Consider the following 22,485-nt stretch of genomic DNA (forward strand, 5'->3'; position numbering starts at 1 on the left):
ATGGTCTCTGTCAAGTAGCAGATTCACCTGGTGGCACATCCACAGCAGATAAAAACTTGCCAAATTTCGTACTATTTTCATTACTGTACATAGAGTTAACAATGAAACTGACAGTCGGTAAATGTTTTCAAGGTGTGTTCTATGATGTTTCGTTGGGTTGGTGTTACAAGCTCGTTGTCAGTGTGCTTTTCTAACTCATCAAGATCTGATACTCTTAGTTCTTCAGTGCAATGTACTGCTTGGGTTAACGCTGAATATAGCATTGTGCGTTTTAGGAGAATACATCATTCGGAAGACAAAGGCTGTATTGCATTTTGAAAGTGAAGGCAAAGTAAAAGTGCACCCAGTCACGCCTTCTAAAGGTGATTTAATTATGGCGGCTATCTGCAAAAGAGCAGAAATATGGGAGCATCTTCCTTCTCAGAGTCTGATGCAGGCTACTCATCTTCGTTCATAACCTTTCAAAGCCACATTCTGGGAGATGCTGGAAGCCTATGCATTATAGGTGATCTTTAGAAACTGGGCACCACACAGTTCTCTTTTGAGCCCAGCACAACTGTTGTCTTCACAGAGTTTAAGGCCAGAAGGGACCATCAGATTGTCTAGTCTGACTAGGGTGACCAGATAGAAAGAGTGAAATATCGGGACAGGGGGTGGGGGGGGTAATAGGTGCCTATATAAGAAAAATTCCCAAAATATTGGGACTGTCCCTATAAAATCGGAACATCTGGTTACCCTAAGTCTGACTTCCTACACATCCCAGGCCACCAACACCCCCCAGCACCCGCACACGAAATCCAACAACCAACATTAGACCAAGGTATCACAGCCCATAGTAGTCTAGACTATTAGTAAACATAGGGTCCATCTTCCAGCCCTGAGCTATGGACTTTGATAAGGCAGCTCATCTGAGTACAGGCAGAATCTTGCTGCCCTTTCTGTCAGACTCAAAGCCATGGGGCCAAATCCTTATATGGCTATTAAGTCACTTGAGCGATGTTGATTTACAGCAGCTGAGGGTCTTGTTCATGGAGTTGTAAGGATAAAGAAAGAAATTTCTGAATACGTTTTGTCAATCATCCTATAGTACTAAGGATGTAGTACCCTTAGTAAGTACTCCCTTGACATAACAGATATGAAGGGGCTTAGCTGGTAACCCTACATCAGTTGGTATGGGGTGTGATCCTTTCCTCTCTAATAGGCAACATGCAAAGCATCGAGAGGCATTGTCACCGGAGGGATTATAGTCAGGACTCCTGGGTTCCATTCCCTGCCCCATCAGCAATTCACTTTAGGCCTAGTCCTGTTTCCACTTATGCCAACAACCAAGCTCCCATTGACTTTAATGAGACAGAATTAAGCCCTTTGGACAAGAGCTACATCCCTCAAATATACTCAGAGGTATAAACCTTTACAAATGTTAATTAAGACTCAACATAAAGCTCATTAATATCCTTGGATAAAAAATGGTGTGTGTAAAAGCATCAATATTTACAGTCTAGATTTTATATTGAAATCAATATCTTTCTTCTAAAATTGAGAAACTTCACAGGAAGTCAAACTCCACCCCTGATCCTGAAAAGTTTTTGAAGCCAACACATTCTGAATCTTCTGCTGTCTTCATCGCAGTAGTATATTTATCCAGAAAGAGGTCCCTATATCTTAGAAGATTAGAGCAGTGGTCCTAGGGTGAATTACTCTTTAAATCTGATGTTCTGACCTGTCAGCCTTTGATACAGGTCAAGAAGGTAATGTACAATTTGTCTTGGTTATTTCTCTCCCCTCCCCTCTTAGAGAAACACAGTTGTGTGACTTTAAATAATAAACCCCAAACCGTCTTATCTGCTTTGGCAGATGATGTTTATGTGATACCTGCTTATAGTAACATTTTCAAGCTTATGTTCCTAAGGTTGGGGGATCAGGTACATAAGGAGGCTATTGCAAAATAAGCTAGAGTATGAATTTAAAGTGCCCTATTCTGCACTAGCTCCCCATGCAGGGATGGCATGGTATTTACCAGAGGTGGTTTTTACCAGGCAACCTCATGGGGTTTAATTTCAGTAACTTGCATTAGTATAGTCTAATAATCATCATTTTTCCCAGTTTAAGGCAGCATGTACAGTTCCCCGTCCTAAACTAGTGTTTCCCCAGGAAACTGCCATCCCTGTCCCCGCTCTTATTCTGCACTATGTCTACATCCGCGCTGCAACCAGGGTATCGTTTGCAGCTCATGCGGACATACCCAAGCAGGTTTTAATCCAGCTAGTTTGCTGCAAGTAATGAGGGGATGGCATCAGTGTCAGGACTGCATGCACCTGTCTGGCCCCCTTGGGTATATACTTGCATTTCTAGCTTGTGCTGAAGCCCACGCTGCTGCGTCCCCATTGCTGCTTGTCATGAGCTAGCTAGATTAAAACTAAGTGAGGGTACATCTACATTAGCTGCAAATGATCCCCTGCCCAGTTGCAGCGTAGATTTATTTTAAGAGCATGGATTAATCTAAGCTCCACAAAGGCACTTTTAGGGCAGAATAAGAAAATCCACATGGACAGCCAGTGCACAATACCTATTCCAAGCGTCTCTCCCCCCATCTCCCGTATACAAGCCCTTAGGCTCCCACGATCATATTTAGATACAGAAATGAAAGTGACCTGATTTTCAGGAGTGCTGGGCACCTGATTCTCCCATTTTCCACAAAGGAATTTGTGCAAAATGAGAGAGGTAGGCTCTGGGAGGGGGGACGACGACAAAAACAGGCCACTTTCATTTAGGTGCCCATGTTTGAAGAAGTAGTATGGCCTAACTGATTTGCCCAGGCTCAAAGACTTGGCATAGGAGCCCAGGGTTCTAACCTGAGCTCTTAACTCCCCAGTCCCATGTTCTAACCACTAGCCCACGCCGCATCCTCCGATATAAGCACGTACTTGTACTTTGCAATCCAGCATAAGAACGGCTAGCCCAGTCACTCAGCTCATTGTTCCTGCTATTACTGAGGTCACCTCAACACTTTAGAGAGCACCTTGCACGGTTTCCTACCTATGTTAGAGGTGCATTAAAAGGCAATTATTATTTCTACAGTAGGATGGACACCGAGCATTTTACTGGTATATGGAGCTTTCAGGCTAAAGCAAAAGCACAACAAAATGGGAACATGGCCAAGCCTCCAAAAAGCAGCCACTTCGAATGATCCATCTCAAAGGGGGAAGAGTCTCACCCCCCCCCCCACACCCCATTTCTGCTAGATGAAAGGCTGGACAAGCCTCTGTTCTGACTGGGAGGTACAGGGAAGGAAATTCCTCCAGAGCAGGAATTGTGGAAGGCAACCATAAATCTACCTTGTGAGGAACCCCTTGCAAACTCAGACATCTGGGACTGTATAAATTACGTTGCAGCCACAAGGCAGCCCAGGTTCAGCCGGGCATAAAGGTGGCTTCAGAGCTGTCTCCCTCAGATTGCAAGTTGCTTGCTGCACCTCTTAGGCCCACAGCACAGAAACTCACCCATAGTTTCAAGGACAACTTGTTTGGACTCTTTCTTTGATAACTGGCCACCTAAAACAAGGTGATCTTAATGACAACTCAAGACAACTGTATCCATAGAGAATGGGCTACAAAATGGTGTTGACAACAGCCAACATGCTTCACAATAAAAATCCGATTTACTGCTCATTCCAGAGAGCTAGGTTCAAATCGTAGTTGCGTGGGCCACTCTGGCATTGTGTAACAGTACCTTACTCCTTGTGTAGTCCACTGGAATAGCAGGGACTATGCACTCAGTAAGATGCTACTCAGTGAGAGGAAGGTGGCAGAATCTGGCCTTAATTGTTGAGGATTTTTCAAAAAAGCATCTGAATGAATGAGTTAGGGCCCAGATCCTCAAAAGATATTTAGGGGTTTAACTCTCGTTGGCACCTAAATACCTTTGAGGATCTGGGCCTAAGTGTTCAACTGTTTTCAATGGACAGAAGGTACCTAACTCATGCGCTTTTGAAAATTTCACTTGGAGATCTTTGCAATAAGATGTTGCAAATCTGAGACCGAAACCCAGCCAGGAAATACTAAATCATCAACTTCCACCACTGAAATGGTTAAGTTCTCTCTTCCCTTCATCATACAGGACATTTCCATTGTGTTCTCCTGTGACTAAAAACGACTGGATATATTTTTGCCTTTGCTTTCCCAAGCTAGACCTAACAGTTCCGAGTACTACTGCAACATCTGATTCTATCTGTATCAGAACATATATGGATGCATTTCAGCAGAACTTTTAAGCTTGTCTTGAAGTACTGCCTTTTGAAATTCTGTAGTTAGTTAAAGATAGATAAAACCAAACATGCGTCTCTTTAAAAAAAGTTGATCATCCATGAATAGATGCCACGAGAATTTTATAGGATCAATGTAATTCAAAACCTGTTCTTTTGTTTCAGGCTGTTGTTTTTTTAATTCCAATTTTGACAGTAAGCCATGTTCAAGTTGTTCCTTTGATACCAAACTAAACCAAGCTATTACATACTATGTTCGAAAATGTAAATGCCATTGTAGTATGAGGCCTTGTGTTAAGTTACCAGTAAACACAAGTGATTTTTTTGGTTGTGTGATTTTTTTACCTAATGTTGAATTTATTTTTTTAATGTTTTGCATTAGAACTTACAAATATTATTTCATATGCAAAAGTCAATAAAATGTCTAAAATATGTACCCTGTTGACTCATTGTCTCTCATGATCAACTTTGCTGTAAAGACGTGACGGTTGTGGGACGGGGCAGAACAGCATGGTTACAATCCATGGTATAAGCATCAAATTTGAAATACCTAGTCTCCTGGAAACAGATATTTACATCCCCTGGACCGACTCAATTTATTTATGTCTGAAGGATGAGAAGCTGAGTACCTTGAAGTTCACTGGGGTGATGTTTGCCCCTATACAGAGGGGCCTAAGCATCACTTGAGTCCCACTTAAACCCTACAGGACAGATTTTCGAGAGCACTCCACTCTCTTTAAGCACTTAAATAAGTGACAAGATCTTCAAGAGAGCACCCCACAATGGGTGCATGCTGGAATCTGAGCTCTTCTGAAAATCTGGTCAATTAGTGTCCCAACAGAAGCTGTTGGGTGCTGAGCACTTCTGATAATCTGGTGCTTTATTTAAGTGCCTAAATTGGAGCAGAGCTGTTCTGAAAACCTAGCACTGACTCTGGGCATTGAGCCTTTGGAAATCTGGCTCAGAGCACTTTTGAAAAATCTGGTCCTTGGTGCTTCATAAGCTTGGCCAAATAAAGGCTCAAACTTCCATAAACAAGGAAGATCAGCACATACTTATGTCCCAAATCCCCAGTGATTTAATGAGCCCCATTTAACCTCAAACAGCTGTAACCAGTCACACTTCTCTGATCCAGCAATCAAGGAGGCAACACAGCCCTAAAGAGAATTTCCAACACCACTGCAGAAGTGGAGAGTTTGTAAAGATTAGTCAGGCAATTCCTGTCAATCTTTTTTAGAGCACCTGGAACAACATCCTCTAGGTAATTCTTTACAGATCTCATTTAAAAGCCAAAAGGTGAGATCCTCATTGGGTGTAGTCACTGAAGTCAACAGAGCTACACCGCTTTACACCAACTGAGGATCTGGCCCAATATTAGAGTGATCATCTGGAACCAAATTCCAGAATTCAGCACACTGTAAAGTTTGGGTCTGGATCCAGGCTTTGCAGTTGGACCCATCTCTGTGGGTTCAGTTAAACCCCTTTCCTTTTGTCAAGAAAGAAAAGTAACAACCCAAATTGGAGGTAAGGTCCAGACCTTACCCTTGCCTCTGGGTTTCCATGAGGCTTGAATGCCACAGCTGAGGAGGTCTTTCCATCAGAAAAGCTCTGTTATTGAAGGCTGACTTTTCAGAAGGGACTATGTGAGTTAGGAGCACAAGTCCCATTGCACCTAAATGCCTTGGAGAATCTGGGCTTTAGAAAACTGCACTGGAAAGGGGTGACTTACCAGGAAGCTGGGTACAGCATAGCAGGCTCTCCTCTTGTGGCCCCCACTGCTGACAGCCACTTGGGGCCAGCAGTGGTCTGCATCTTCTTGTGACTTGGCCCTCCAGCCAGCTCCCAGTCACTTCCAGCCCTGCCAGGGTAACAGCAGTCCCACCATCAAGTAGTCCAATGACCTGTCTCAGGTCTTCAGCCCCTGATTCTGGGCCAAGTGGTCCTTACATCCTCTTGCCTCAGAGCAAGGCCCTAGTAATCCTTACCCTCTTCTGTCAGGGGTCTGATACCACTTCCTCCAGTGGTGGAGAGGGGAACCCAGGCCCTCTGTTTACACCTCATCCAGTCCAAGGACCCCATAGCAAGCAGCCAAGACTAGTTCAGACTCCTTGCAGTTTACCTGGACTCCCTCCTACCACAACCAGTCTCTAGCTCCTTTGCCGCCACTCCTTTCCAGGCTTTGCAAAGTTCTTTCCTACTCTGATAGCAGGCAACGCTTTCCAGAGCTTTCTCCCTGGAGGTCAGGTTTCTGCTCTTTTATCAATGCTCACGGAAGGAGCTGCCATGGCTTCTTAGGGCATCTCCTGGCCTATGGTAACAGTTCCCTTCCCACATTACAGAGCAGTAGACACCTAGTCCTCAGCTTCTTCCTGCTCTGAACCCCTTCCTTGGTATTAGCCACCCAACTCCTCCACATCTGGGTCTCATCTTTAATTGAGCCTGACACACCAAGTAGCTGCCTCCAGGTGTCCCAATGGAGCACTCCTGTTCCCTTTTACCCTTTCAGTGCCAGGGTGGGGTGGGTTTACAAGCCATCACACCCTCTCATAGTATTTAAACCCAGTAATAGCAAGAGGCTCAGGATGCTAAAATGCGAGACCCAGGTGAATAATCTGATTGTTAAAAGAATGTAAGTCAAACACACAAACTACTTTCAGAAGCTATGAAAGACAAGCTGCATAAAAAAAAGATGAATTAACTAGAGACAGGAGCCCCCAGCTAAAATTCTGGTTTAATAAATTAATAGGTTTTAAAGCCAGAAGGGACCAATATGATAATCTAGTCTGACCTCCTGCACAGGACAGGCCAAAGAACCTAACCCATTCACAACATTGTGGGGCTATATGAAATCCTGATCTGAACTGTGTGTTCTCTCTGCTGAATTAAGATTTATGCTTATGCCGTTAAGCCATGCTCACAGTTTCCTAGAGCAGCCCATTAATCCAGGAGCGTGAAATGCTGGCGCACAAAACATGCCTGCTCTTGTATTTCATTATGAACTCACAGCTCCAACAGCGAACGTGAGCCAGGGCTCAGGATTAAGCAAAAACTGGGCGGGGCTGTCTAAAATCAAGGGAAATGTGTGCGTTGGTGCAGTTCTGAGACAAGCCCAGGAAAGTTGGCTATTCAGACACAACTCCCTGTTCTGAGAGCCATTGCAGAGGAAGGAGGCGAGAATGCCCCTTGAAGACTGAAAATAGGCCTCTCCTCTTCTTTAGATGGGCTGAAATTCACCCCTGCGCAGAGTCATAGAAGTGTAGGACTGGAAGGGACCTCAATAGGTCCAATCTAGTCCAGTCCCCTGCAGTCAAGGTGGGACTATGTATTTAACGAGACTGGTCCTGACAGGTCTTTGCCTAACCTGTTCCTAAAAACCTCCAATGACGGAGATTCCACAAATTAACAGTTAGGAAGTTTTTTAAACCTCCCTGGCTGCAATTTAAGCCCATTGCTTCTTGTCCTGTCCTCAGAGGTTACAATTTTTCACCCTCCAACACAACTAAGTCCCATGCACCACTTAAGTCCCACATAAGCCATAAGGATTTGAGTGGGACCTAAATGATCATTTCAACCAGGAAAACAAAGAAAAGACACAGGACTTAATTTTCTTCTCCCCATATTTGGCGCTCCATTGATTTTAATACGGTTATTCCTGATTTACATCTGCATAAGTGAGAGCAGGGTCAACTCTGCCATACAGATTTGTGATCTGAATGGCAACAAATTACAGACCGTCCTTCAGCTGTTTCTGGAGGAACATGCTGTGACAACATGGGAATTTTCTGTAGTATTTGTATGAAGCCTATGTGTGCCTCAGTTTCCTTCTGTACTTCGCATGGTTACCAAGTGTAGGGAAAAAGGGTTAAGTCTGCTCTTGGGGGCAGCCCAGGACGTCAGGTGTGGGTATGATCTTGCTGGCTGGGCCACAGTGAATAGGTTTCAGAGTAACAGCCGTGTTAGTCTGTATTCGCAAAAAGAAAAGGAGGTCTTGTGGCACCTTAGAGACGAACCAATTTATTTGAGCATAAGCTTTCGTGAGCTACAGCTCACTTCATCGGATGCATAATGAATAGGGTCATTAAGGAATTGGCTGGAAGCGACCCAAAGCAATGCAGAATCTGAAAGAGGCAATGGAAAAAGCCCCCAGGGCCAGAATATTGACACCTAGCAAACAATGACCCAGAGGAAGGAGGTTCCTTCCACCTCTCAGCTGGGAAGCTGAGCAAAGAGGAGCTTGAGAACAAAGGACTGAGACATGATAGACAGGAAATAAAGTGTGGGCTTCTGGAGAAAGCTGGCTGCCGTCTCCTGGGACTGACTGAAGAGGTTGGAGAGAGACAGAGCTTGAGATGGAATCCACTGCAGCTTGGCTGGTGGTTTGCTCTGGCTTGACCAGAATGGACTATGCTTTGACCTTTGTTTCTCTCAGGGCTTCCCATGCTGTGTTCCAGTTGACTAATAAATCCTACACTGGTTTGAAAACATTGCTTGGTCCCTGCAAACACTGGCTGGGTGCATTAGTCCCTGCAGAGCATGTCAGTCTCTAACTAGGAGTTTGCCTCAACTGGGCTCATTGGACAGAGCCCACGGTGTGACGCAGGAGTGCTGAAGCCCAGGGGCTCAGTCTGGGACAGGGGTTCTCAACCTTTTCCTTTCTGAGCCCCTCCACCCACCCCAACATGCATAAAAACTCCCTGGCCCACCTGTGCCACAGTTACTGGTTTTCTGCATATAAAAGCCAGGGCTGGCTTTAGGGGTAGCCAACAGGGCAACTGCCCGGGGCCCCATGCCACAGGGCCCCCCTCGAAGCTACACGACTCAGGCTTTGGCTTCACCCCAGGTGGCAGGGCTCAGGGCCCTGGCCTTCAGCTCTATGCGCTGGGACTTTAGCTTTCTGCCTTGGGCCCCAGCAAGTCTAATGCTGGCCTTGCAGGGCGGCCTTCCTGAAACCTGCTCGCGGCTCCCCAGCGGGACCCGGACCTCTGATTGAGAACCACTGGTCTAGGATGTGGTGAAGCTGCGTGGCCTACCCTGAAGGAAGAGTGGGACTGCGTGGGGGTCTGATACGCTGAAAGGTTCCTCCAAGGGACAGTTTAAAAGCTGGGACATGGCACAGATCCTGTGAGTCTGTGACAAAAGTGCTTTCAAATTTTAATGGGGGCCATGACAGCAATTCCAGGACAAATCCTTTTTATTTAGTTATTTCCCCTTCCTTCATTATTCATGCAACACCTTTTAGATTGCAATAGCTTTAGCAAGTATTTGCTTACCCGTGCTTTTCAATTGCAAGGGTTTTTAGCAGACATTACACTCACCTCCTGCTTCAGGAAGACAATGGACTGTATTTTACTTAAGATGTTCCAGTGTTCTTTGCTGTCATATCTATTGAGTCAGCTGCAAGCTTCGTTGCAAGAAGCAAAAGGATGAGCTATCTCATTGCGTCACTGGACAGAAAAGCAATTTCTTCTGCATAAGCACTAAGGATTGGATTTGACATGTGAACCTGGAGTCTCAAAGAGTTAATACCTCCATACAAGGTAATATACAGGCAAATGTAATATTTCTGGGAGAATTATATTAATTTAGGAGTTCGAAGGTCATCTGTCATCTGAACTGTAATTTCCCCTAGATTTTGTGACAACCTAGGTTAGTATTATATTCCGAGAGAGCCTGGAGACGCCAATCAAGATCCCAGCTCCACTGTGTTAAGCGCTGTCCAAATCCATAGTAAGAAGCACTCCCTGCCCCGAAAGCTTTCAGCCTGGCTCAGAAAGAGGAGGAGAAGCAGAGCGGTGAAGGGAGACCCATGTCACCCAAGAGGTCAGTGGCAGAAGCCAAGACAGGAACCCTTGTCTCCCATATGTTGAAGTGCCCTTGCCAATAGATTACACTGCCTCTCTAATCTCACACGCTGTTTCTGAGCTCCATATGGATAATACAGAGGCCAACTAATAGCTCATTCTTCTTTGGACGGATGTTATTAATTCATAGAAATGAACATCGTTTTAGAAATAAATAAGATCTAACTAACTTCTTTAGGCTGGCTACAAGCATCCCTTGAAAGGGAGCGTCACTAGGATGTTAATATTGCAGAATGGTGGATACCTGTCTTTGTCGATGCTGATAAGTGCAAAGTAATGGACACTGGAAAACATAATCCCAACTATACCTACAAAATGACGGGGGTCTAAATTAGCTGTTACCACTCAAGAAAGAGACCTTGGAGTCTTGTGGATTGTTCTCTGAAAACATCTACTCAATAGGCAGCGGCAGTCAAAAAAGCGAACAGAATGTCAGGAACCATTAGAAGGGGAGAGATAATAAGACAGAAAATATTACAATGCCACTATACAAATCCAAGATACACCCACACCTTGAATATTGCGTGCAGTTCTGGTAGCCCCATCTCAAAAAGGATATATTAGAATTGGAAAAAGTAAGGGAGACGGGGAACACAAATGATTAGAGTATGGAACAGCTTCCATGTTAGGAGAAATTAAAAAGACTAGGACAGTTGAGTTTAGAAAAGAAAAGACAAGCCGGGGTAGGTGGGTATGACAGAGGTCTATAAAAGACCTCTATTTGTCTATAGATAGAGAAATTGACTAGGGAAGTGTTATTTACCCCTTCACATAACTCAGTAACTAGGGGCCAACCAATTAAATTAATAGGCAGCAGGCTGAAAACAAATAAGAAGAAGTACTTCTTCACATAAAGCACAGTGAACCTGTGGAATTCATTGCCAAGGGATGTGAAGACCAAAACTATAAAGGGTTCAAATAAGAAGAGTTCAAATAAGTTCCTGGAGGATAGGTCCATCAATGGCTATTAGCCAAGATGGTCAGGGATGCAACCCCAGGCTCCGGGTGTCCCTAGCCTCCGACTGCCAGAAGCTGAGAGTGGATGACAAGGGATGGATCACTTGATAATTGCCCTGTTCTGTTCATTCCCTCTGAAGCATTTGGCACCAGCTGCTGTTGGAAGGCAGGATAGTGGGCTAGATGGACCATTGGTCTGATGCAGTAGGAACATAAGAATGGCCATATGATTCTTCCCTACTGAAAACAATTTGAAGGTTCGCAAAAAGAAAAGGAGTACTTGTGGCACCTTAGAGACTAACCAATTTATTTGAGCATAAGCTTTCATGGGCAGCTCATGAAAGCTTATGCTCAAATAAATTGGTTAGTCTCTAAGGTGCCACAAGTACTCCTTTTCTTTTTGCGAATACAGATTAACACGGCTGCTACTCTGAAATTTGAAGGTTGAACCTGATCACATTCCAAACATTTCTAAGGCTTTGTCTACATGCAAAACAGCTTTAATTATACAAGTATGGTTAACATGGTACAACCCCTTGTGATGTTAGCTGATTAAACTATGACCATGTAGATCATTGTTGCTACCACTGTTATATAATTGCAACAAATCTTGTACAAAATGTGGCATGTAAGATATTTATGGAAAGGTTATGACTCACTGAATATGATTATGCTGTTTGTTTGCATGTATCATTTTTGTAGTTTAAGTTAGGAATATTAACTATGTACCTGTATTTCTAAGGTTTTCTCTTTTGGGTAATACCAACAAGGTGTTTAGCCAGCACATTGTGAAGGAGCTATTCAAGTAGAATGGCCCATTAAAGAACACTATCACCCAGTATTTAGGCCATGTGATGTTTAAAGGGGCTGCCCAAAGACATCAGGAGATGAAAGGGAGGGAGGGGGGAGTGTTTTCCAGGCCTCTTCTCCAAAGGGAAAGAAAATCCAGTTACAATGATCACAGGTTTCAGAGAAGAAGCCCTGTTAGTCTGTATCCACAAAAAGAACAGGAATACTTGTGGCACCTTAGAGACTAACAAATTTATGTCAGAGTAACAGCCGTGTTAGTCTGTATTCGCAAAAAGAAAAGGAGTACTTGTGGCACCTTAGAGACTAACCAATTTATTTGAGCATGAGCTTTCATGAGCTACAGCTCACTTCATTGGATGCATACCGTGGAAACTGCAGCAGACTTTATATATACACAGAGAATATGAAACAATACCTCCTCCCACCCCACTGTCCTGCTGGTAATAGCTTATCTAAAGTGATCATCAGGTTGGGCCATTTCCAGCACAAATCCAGGTTTTCTCACCCTCCACCCCCCCACACAAATTCACTCTCCTGCTGGTGATAGCCCATCCAAAGTGACAACTCTTTACACAATGTGCATGATAATCAAGTTGGGCCATTTCCTGCACAAATCCAGGTTCTCTCACCCCCTCACCCCCCTCCCAAAAACCACACACACAAACTCACTATCCTGCTGGTAATAGCTCATCCAAAGTGACCATTCTCCCTACAATGTGCATGATAATTAAGGTGGGCCATTTCCAGCACAAATCCAGGTTTTCTCACATCCCCCCCACCCTCATACACACACAAACTCACTCTCCTGCTGGTAATAGCTCATCCAAACTGACCACTCTCCAAGTTTAAATCCAAGTTAAACCAGAACATCTGGGGGGGGGGGGGGTAGGAAAAAACAAGAGGAAATAGGCTACCTTGCATAATGACTTAGCCACTCCCAGTCTCTATTTAAGCCTAAATTAATAGTATCCAATTTGCAAATGAATTCCAATTCAGCAGTTTCTCGCTGGAGTCTGGATTTGAAGTTTTTTTGTTTTAAGATAGCGACCTTCATGTCTGTGATTGCGTGACCAGAGAGATTGAAGTGTTCTCCGACTGGTTTATGAATGTTATAATTCTTGACATCTGATTTGTGTCCATTTATTCTTTTACGTAGAGATTGTCCAGTTTGACCAATGTACATGGCAGAGGGGCATTGCTGGCACTTGATGGCATATATCACATTGGTGGATGTGCAGGTGAACGAGCCTCTGATAGTGTGGCTGATGTTATTAGGCCCTGTGATGGTGTCCCCTGAATAGATATGTGGGCACAATTGGCAACGGGCTTTGTTGCAAGGATAAGTTCCTGGGTTAGTGGTTCTGTTGTGTGGTATGTGGTTGTTGGTGAGTATTTGCTTCAGGTTGCGGGGCTGTCTGTAGGCAAGGACTGGCCTGTCTCCCAAGATTTGTGAGAGTGTTGGGTCATCCTTTAGGATAGGTTGTAGATCCTTAATAATGCGTTGGAGGGGTTTTAGTTGGGGGCTGAAGGTGACCGCTAGTGGCGTTCTGTTATTTTCTTTGTTAGGCCTGTCCTGTAGTAGGTAACTTCTGGGAACTCTTTTGGCTCTATCAATCTGTTTCTTTACTTCTGCAGGTGGGTATTGTAGTTGTAAGAAAGCTTGACAGAGATCTTGTAGGTGTTTGTCTCTGTCTGAGGGGTTGGAGCAAATGCGGTTGTATTGCAGAGCTTGGCTGTAGACGATGGATCGTGTGGTGTGGTCAGGGTGAAAGCTGGAGGCATGCAGGTAGGAATAGCGGTCAGTAGGTTTCCGGTATAGGGTGGTGTTTATGTGACCATTGTTTATTAGCACTGTAGTGTCCAGGAAGTGGATCTCTTGTGTGGACTGGACCAGGCTGAGGTTGGTGGTGGGATGGAAATTGTTGAAATCATGGTGGAATTCCTCAAGGGCTTCTTTTCCATGGGTCCAGATGACGAAGATGTCATCAATATAGCGCAAGTAGAGTAGGGGCTTTAGGGGACGAGAGCTGAGGAAGCGTTGTTCTAAATCAGCCATAAAAATGTTGGCATACTGTGGGGCCATGGGGTACCCATAGCAGTGCCGCTGATCTGAAGGTATACATTGTCCCCAAATGTGAAATAGTTATGGGTAAGGACAAAGTCACAAAGTTCAGCCACCAGGTTAGCCGTGACATTATCGGGGATAGTTTATTATTATTTATTATTCAAATTTATTAGAGCATAAGCTTTCGTGGGCTACAGCCCACTTCATTGGATGCATAGAATGGAACATAGAGTAAGATATATATATATATACGTACAGATAAATTGGAAGTTACAATACAAGCAGTGAGAGGCTAATTAGTTAAGATGAGCTAGACCCTTCTCTAAACAACAGTGATAAGGAGCAGGAGATATCTCACCCCCTCCTCCATGCTGCCACATTTGGCTCCCTAGCCATTTCCCCTCTGGAGGCTATTTGAGGAAGGCGGGATGGTGCCTCTAGAGTGTGAAGCCATGTAGAGAGAATCCCAGCTTGTGATGCCAAGCGAGGCGGGGTAGGGGGGATTCCAAGGTGTGAGGGAATGCCAGCAGGTGATGCCATGTGAGCATGGGGGGAAGGAAGGAAATCTCTGCATGTGATGTCACATGCAGAAAGAGAGATTCCTAAGGAGTGATGCCATGTGGGGGTGATCTCAGGGTGTGATGCCATGTGACAATGAGGGGGAAGGAGAATCCTAGGTGTGGATGTACATTGACTCCAGGCTAAGTGGGCAGGCAAGATAGCTGCTCTGAGGAGCTCACATGAAAACAGATGGACCCAGAAAAACAGATGGACAGTGGGTAGTGGGAGCAGCAGGCAAACAGCAACAGGGTGAGGGATTTATGGTAGAGGACGCATGGCGACCTTCAGGGTCTGCAGAGAAAGTAACAGATAATTATCCTATCTCAAACCCCACTCAGGGGTTTGATTTACCATAAAGCCAGTGGAGCCTTCTTAACCGGTTTTGCACCGGACAGGGAACTGGTGCTGCAGCAGAATTTGGGTGGAATTTTAGAGACAGTCCATTAGGTCAATGTGGGCAGCCACAAAGCATGACACATGTGGCTGCAAAATGACTCAGCTTCCTGGAGGTTTTCATGCCTTAAACACCATTGATAAGATGCAGTGGCTTGGCTTGACCAGATTACATACATCGAATAAATAACGGCAGCACCTAGAGGTTCTAGCCAACATCAGATCCCATGTGCTAGATGCTGTACAAAGACAGTCTTTGTCTAAATTGTCAGAGGAGAGTTATTACTCCCCTTTGGCAGACGGGGAACTGAGGCACAGGGAGGTTAAGTAGCAGAAGGAATTTGTCACAGAGCCAGGGACAAAACCCAGATCTCCTGAGTCCTAGCCCAGTGCCTTAATCACAAGACCACCCTTCCCCCTCTAGGCCACCATTCATTTAAACATCCCAGAGTGCTTCACCGTCATCAGTTAATACTCACAGCACCCTTTGTGTGGCAGGGAACTATTTTTACACCCACTTTGCAGGTGGAGAAACTGAGGCACAGAGTGATTAAGTGACTTTTCCAAGGCCAGTGGCAGAGCTGGGTGTGGGCTCCTAAATCCCAGAAAGCCACTGATCTGAGCACTAGATGATGCTGCCTCTCAGAAAAGTGAGCAAGTGAGGGGAAGATTGACTTGAATTTCTTCCAGACAACCTTTCTCCTCCCTCCAAACTGCTGAGACATTTCAAACCTGAGCTTTGCCATTCTTGAACAGAAATGTTCTTGCAACCAGCTGGTGAGCAAACCAAAATCATCTGAAGCCGCAATTTCCAGTCGAGGCTTGCAATCAGCAGATGACAGTCCTTTAGTATTCTGCTGATACAGGAAACCACCTTCTCAGAACAGAAGGGTAGGGGAAGCTACGTGGCTATAAATAGTCATTTTACAAAGCAGGGTCTGAAAATAGCTGAGAGGAAGAAAGGGGGTTTCCATGACAACTGGGAAGTCTCATGCTCCCAAGAGAGGGAGGAAGACAAAGAAATAGTAAACAAGACAGAAAAACGACAAGGAAGCAGAAATGATACGGCATTACAAACTGAATGCTACCAAGACAGAGAGGGGCTGGTGGAAACCATGTGCCATCTGCTCCAGACCTGTCAGCCGAAATCAGCACATGCTGCAGTTAGAGGACACAAAGGAAGGGAGCTTGTTTTCCTACATAGTGATAGCGTCTATCATTGGCAGGCAGCATGGATGAATAAAGCACAGGAGATCTGAGTTCTAGTTCTGCTACTGGCTTGGGGGGACCATGGGCCAGTGACTTTTTGTCTCTCTCTTATTTGTATTACTTTAGCGCCAAGGCATCCTGGTCCTGGATCCGCTCCCCATTGTGCTAGGCGCAGTACAAACACCAGGCAAAAAAATGGTGCCGTCCGCAAAGACCTTAAACTCTATCTCCTCACCTGCTCGCGTGTCTTGTCTGCTTCGACCGTAAGCTCTGCAGTGCATAGACGGTTTCTCACCATGTGCCTGTACAGCACCTAGCACAATGGGGCCCGGGTCTCAGTCGGGGCATCGAGGTGCCATCATAAGACACACAATAAAAATAAATTGATCTCCTGTTCAGCCATGTGCTAACTGAGCACCTACATTCATCCAGCCCACAAATCATGTCTGCGCATGCATTTTAGCGGCATGACCGTCATCATTCAGACTTATTCTTTAAGGCTCAGCCCTTGATCCTTTGCCCTTTGAAGTCAATGAAATCAAAGGTATTTAGGTGCCTCCTATTGATTTCAGTGGATCTGGCCTTTTGAGGATCTGGAACCTCCCTAATGATTAGGGAAAGGTCCCTACATAGGTGCGGGAACGAGGGGCGCCAGGAGCACTGCAGTACCCCCGGGCTCCCAGCCGCCCGCCCCGTGTCTGGGGTCTCAGTTCCTGCCCCACAAGCCCAGGCCTCTGCCTGGGATCCTGGCTGCCACCCCACGTTCCCGGGGTCCCAGATGCCGGCCCCGCGCCCGGGGTCTCAGCTGCCGGCCCCACATCCAGGGCTTTGCTCCCGGCCTCAGCTCTGGGGGGGCGGGGTGGACAGAGATAAGGGGGCTGGCTTTCAAAAATGTTCCAGCGCCCTGGGTCCCTAAGGGTTTGTCTACACTGCACCGCAGTGCGGCCTACGGGGCTGTGAAGGTGCCAAAGTGTTTCCTTAGATTCTATGGGTTAGATTTTCAAAAGAGCTCAGCACCCCGCAGCTTCCATTAAGCAGCCAGTGGAGCGGAGCAGTTTGGGAAATTCGTCTGTACAGTGTTAGGTGCTATAGAAACCCCTCAAACAGAGGGAGAGATTATACAGTGAAATATGTCTCACGCCTGTTTTCCGTCTTCTTATTTGTCCGTAAGCAACTAGATCTGAGGGAGCTCAGAATCTGGCCAGAAGGGGTGGGAAAATGATATTTCAGTGAAAATTTTCAAAAGAAATCAAAAGTTGGGGGAGAGTTTGACCTTTTTTTGGCAAAAATCTTCTGGTTTTTTTTAAATGAGAAACTGTATTGGTTTCCAGTTTTCAAAAATCAAACCCTGTTTGGTTTTCCATGGAACAGCTGGAAAATTAGGAAAGAAGCAAAAATTTTCTGTGACCATTTTCATTTAGAAAAAGGGGGAAGAAAGGCTTTATTTAGCAAAAAAGTGTTTCAACCAAACTTTTTTGACCAGCGCTGGCAGGCAGATCCCTGACACAGAAGGGACTTCCAAAGAATGGGCCCCATCCTGAAAACATTCATTGCCAAGGGCTTGCTAGCATGATCTGGCTCATCAGAACTAAGCACTGCGCTTGTAGTGAGCAGTTGCTGGACTGGGTCAAATACCTAAGGACCAAGGCCCAAATCTTCAAAGGTATTTCGGTAGCTTAGCTTCCACTGGAATCAGAGAGAACTGGCTCAAAATTAGACAGGACACAGGCAGGAATGACAAACAGGGGGAGGTTGAAATGGTATGAGGGGATGAAAGATCACAGAGTGGAGTTTAATGTTGGACAAGCATTGCTTTAGTTCCTCTCTTACTTCCACCCCCCTCCAAAAATGAATTAACATAATAATAACCCCTAGGTCTTACTCATCCATGGCTCATCTCCAGCTATAGCTCTCTAAGCAGAAAGCACATTCTAATTTTACAGATGGGGAAACTGAGGCACAGAGAAAGAAAGTGACTTGCCCAAGATCAACCAGCAGGACAGTAGCAGAACCCTAGTCTCCTAAATGCCAGCACTCTCTCCAGTTAACTATGCTGCCACCACTGCTTTTCCTCCTCTAGCCACTAAACCACACAGCTAGGATTTTTGGCCAGGGTAGAAGGGAGCAATGAAAAGCTAATGAAAAGACATGAGTCTCCAGGAGGGATTTGAAAGAGCAGAGTTATTCAATCCCATATCAAATATTGGGTATTGGCATTACTTAGCTAATGAATGTGAATAACATGTATACTTGTGTGCCTAAAGTGAAGCATCTAAATGCATATTTAAATACCTAAATAAATGGCTTAATTGTCAGAGGCGAATGTAAGCTCCTTGGGGCAGGGACTGTCTTTTTATGTGTTTGTACAGCACCTTGCATAATGGGGAACTGAGTAAGGGCTTCAGGATGTGGCCCAGTCCATCCCCCTGTGCTGAGGTGAGACCAAATATACTTAGACCACCCATGGTGTTTGTCCAACCTGTTCATAAAACTTCCAACAATGGGGATTCCACAGCTCCCTAGGTCACCTGTTCCTGTGTGTAACTATCCTCAGAGTTAAACAGTTTTACCTAATATCTAACCTAAATCTCCCTTGCCGCAAACTAAGCCGATTCCTTCTGGTCTTCCCCTCGGTGAGCACGGAGAACAATAGATTGCCATCCTTTTCAGCACAACCCCACTTTCAGATTTGGGGCTCAACTTTCACCTTAAACAAGCCTGAAAGAGCAGCAAATCCCAGACAGCCGTTCCAACCACATTCTAAGGCCCCACTTTGTAATATGACCACAGGATTGTCTCTTTTCTATGCACAGCATTCGGCACCATGGGGCCCCAGTCCTGGCAGGGCGTTCGGGGGCTGCCATTATATCTACCACCAATAATAATAGAGAGAACAGAAAACTGACATTACGAATGATGATGATGATCACAGAAGCAGCTCAGAGCCCCAGTCCCGGGCTCAGGCCCCATTGTGACACAGAACATTAGGATTCATTTTCCACCCTCTTTCAAACAGCCACTGAAAATGTTTCTTAACCCTGCTTCTGATTTCCGGTCTCCCACTTTTGGTATTTATTATTTAACACCATACTATTCATCTCTATAAAGCCTCAGACAAAGTCCAGGAGAAAGAACAGACATGCAGCCAGTGGGATTCCCTGGAATTCCCTCTAAAGCATACCATATAGGATATAGCATGCCTTTCTGTATTTTTTCCTTTAACCAGCCTGTAGAATTTTACAGCAGGATATAATTATTAAATTCTATCGGATCCTTCAGAAAACCCAGCGAAATCTCATCGTTTCCTCTGTCGTTCCATTGGACTTTTCCATATGCAAGTGGTTTGGGGGCACAGTTACAACACAAATCCCGTGCACGATTGCATCCGATGAAGTGAGCTGTAGCTCATGAAAGCTTATGCTCAAATAAATTTGTTAGTCTCTAAGGTGCCACAAGTCCTGCTGTTCTTTCTGCGAATACAGACTGACACGGCTGCTACTCTGAAACCGATATAAATGTTCGAAGTCTTGGAAGGAATTTTAGTGCATGCTGCATCTCAGGAGACAGTTTTGTTCTTCAGCTCCTGGTTTTCAGAGGGTTGGAATACCGTGTGCTCCGCAGTCGAGGTGACACATTTCTATCATACAAAAAGAACAGGAGGACTTGTGGCACCTTAGAGACTAACAAATTTATTTGAGCATAAGCTTTCATCATGCTATATGCTGCCACCTCGTGGTAAAAAGCGGGGACAGGCTCTTTGTGTTCAAGGTACATTGACTTAGTAGTGGAGACAAGGAGCTTGATAAGGGGGATGTGTGGTTGGGGGTGATCTCTGTAATACCCGGGCATCATGCACTCTGCCAGGGGATCCCACCCTGGTGTTCGTGAAAGTCCCTCCATGGTCAACCAAGGCCTTGCAAATGCAAGAAGCCTGGGAAACAAGCAGGGAGAACTGGAAGTCCTGGCACAGTCAAGGAATTATGATGTGATTGGAATAACAGAGACTTGGTGGGATAACTCACATGACTAGAGTACTGTCATGGATGGGTATAAACTGTTCAGGAAGGACAGGCAGGGCAGAAAAGGTGTGGGAGTTGCACTGTATGTAAGGGAGCAGTATGACTGCTCAGAGCTCTGGTATGAAACTGCAGAAAAACCTGAGAGTCTCTGGATTAAGTTTAGAAGTGTGAGCAACAAGGGTGATGTCGTGGTGGGAGTCTGCTACAGACCACTGGACCAGAGGGATGAGGTGGACGAGGCTTTCTTCTAGCAACTCACGGAAGTTACTAGATCACAGGCCCTGGTTCTCATGGGAGACATCAATCACCCTGATATCTGCTGGGAGAGCAATACAGTGGTGCACAGACAATCCAGGAAGTTTTTGGAAAGGGTAGGGGACAATTTCCTGGTGCAAGTGCTGGAGGAACCAACTGGGGCAGAGCTCTTCTTGACCTGCTGCTCACAAACCGGGAAGAATTAGTAGGGGAAGCTAAAGTGGATGGGAACCTGGGAGGCAGTGACCATGAGATGGTCGAGTTCAGGATCCTGACGCAGGGAAGAAAGGAGAGCAGCAGAATACAGACCCTGGACTTCAGAAAAGCAGATTTTGACTCCCTCAGGGAACTGATGGGCAGGATCCCCTGGGAGAATAACATGAGGGGGAAAGAACTCCAGGAGAGCTGGCTGTATTTTAAAGAATCCTTATTGAGGTTACAGGGACAAACCATCCCGATGTGTCGAAAGAATAGTAAATATGGCAGGCAACCAGCTTGGCTTAACAGTGAAATCCTTGCTGATCTTGAACACAAAAAAGAAGCTTACAAGAAGTGGAAGACTGGACAAATGACCAGGGAAGAGTATAAAAATATTGCTCGGGGATGCAGGAGTGAAATCAGGAAGGCCAAATCACACCTGGAGTTGCAGCTAGCAAGAGATGTTATGAGTAACAAGAAGGGTTTCTTCAGGTATGTTAGCCACAAGAAGAAAGTCAAGGAAAGTGTGGGCCCCTTACTGAATGAGGGAGGCAACCTAGTGACAGAGGATGTGGAAAAAGCTAATGTACTCAATGCTTTTTTTGTCTCTGTCTTCATGAACCAAGGTCAGCTCCCAGACTGTTGCACTGGGCAGCACAGCATGGGGAGGAGGCGACCAGCCCTCTGTGGAGAAAGAAGTGGTTCGGGACTATTTAGAAAAGCTGGACGAGCACAAGTCCATGGGGCCGGATGTGTTGCATCCGAGAGTGCTAAAGGAGTTGGCGGATGTGATTGCAGAGCCATTGGCCATTATCTTTGAAAACTCATGGCGATCCGGGGAAGTCCCGGACAACTGGAAAAAGGCTAATGTAGTGCCCATCTTTAAAAAAGGGAAGAAGGAGGATCCTGGGAACTACAGGCCAGTCAGCCTCACCTCAGTCCCTGGAAAAATCATGGAGCAGGTCCTCAAGGAATCAATTCTGAAGCACTTAGAGGAGAGGAAAATGATCAGGAACAGTCAGCATGGATTCACCAAGGGCAAGTCATGCCTGACTAATCTAATTGCCTTCTATGACGAGATAACTGGCTCTGTGGATGAGGGAAAAGCGGTGGACGTGTTGTTCCTTGACTTTAGCAAAGCTTTTGACACAGTCTCCCCCAGTATTCTTGCCAGCAAGTTAAAGAAGTATGGGCTGGATGAATGGACTATAAGGTGGATAGAAAGTTGGCTAGATTGTCGGGCTCAACGGGTAGTGATCAATGGCTCCATGTCTAGTTGGCAGCTGGAATCAAGTGGAGTGCCCCAACGGTCGGTCGTCGGGCCAGTTTTGTTCAATATCTTCGTAAATGATCTGGAGGATGGTGTGGATTGCACCCTCAGCAAGTTTGCAGATGACACTAAACTGGGAGGAGAGGTAGATACACTGGAGGGTAGGGATAGGATACAGGGAACCTAGACAAATTAGAGGATTGGACCAAAAGAAATCTGATGAGGTTCAACAAGGACAAGTGCAGAGTCCTGCACTTAGGACGGAAGAATCCCATGCACTGCTACAGACTAGGGACCAAATGGCTTGGCAGCAGTTCTGCGGAAAAGGACCTAGGGGTTACAGTGGACGAGAAGCTGGATATGAGTCAACAGTGTGCCCTTGTTGCCAAGAAGGCCAATGGCATTTTGGGATGTATATGTAGGGGCATTGCCAGCAGATCGAGGGATGTGATCGTTCCCCTCTATTAGACATTGGTGAGGCCTCATCTGGAGTACTGTGTCCAGTTTTGGGTCCCACACTACAAGAGGGATGTGGAAAAATTGGAAAGAGTCCAGCGGAGGGCAACAAAAATGATTAGGGGACTGGAACACATGACTTATGAGGAGAGGCTGAGGGAACTGGGATT

The 22,485-nt window shown here is 45.5% G+C and overlaps 1 protein-coding gene across 1 annotated transcript in view; it reads left to right on the forward strand.

Annotated features, from left to right (window-relative positions):
• The window catches only part of KCNA2 (potassium voltage-gated channel subfamily A member 2), a 71,880-nt gene that overhangs the window by 24,370 nt on the left and 25,025 nt on the right, over window positions 1-22,485 (forward strand). The gene's annotated exons all lie outside the window — the stretch shown is intronic.

This window comes from Caretta caretta, chromosome 21, assembly GCF_965140235.1.
Source record: "Caretta caretta isolate rCarCar2 chromosome 21, rCarCar1.hap1, whole genome shotgun sequence".
NCBI lineage: Eukaryota > Metazoa > Chordata > Testudines > Cheloniidae > Caretta > Caretta caretta.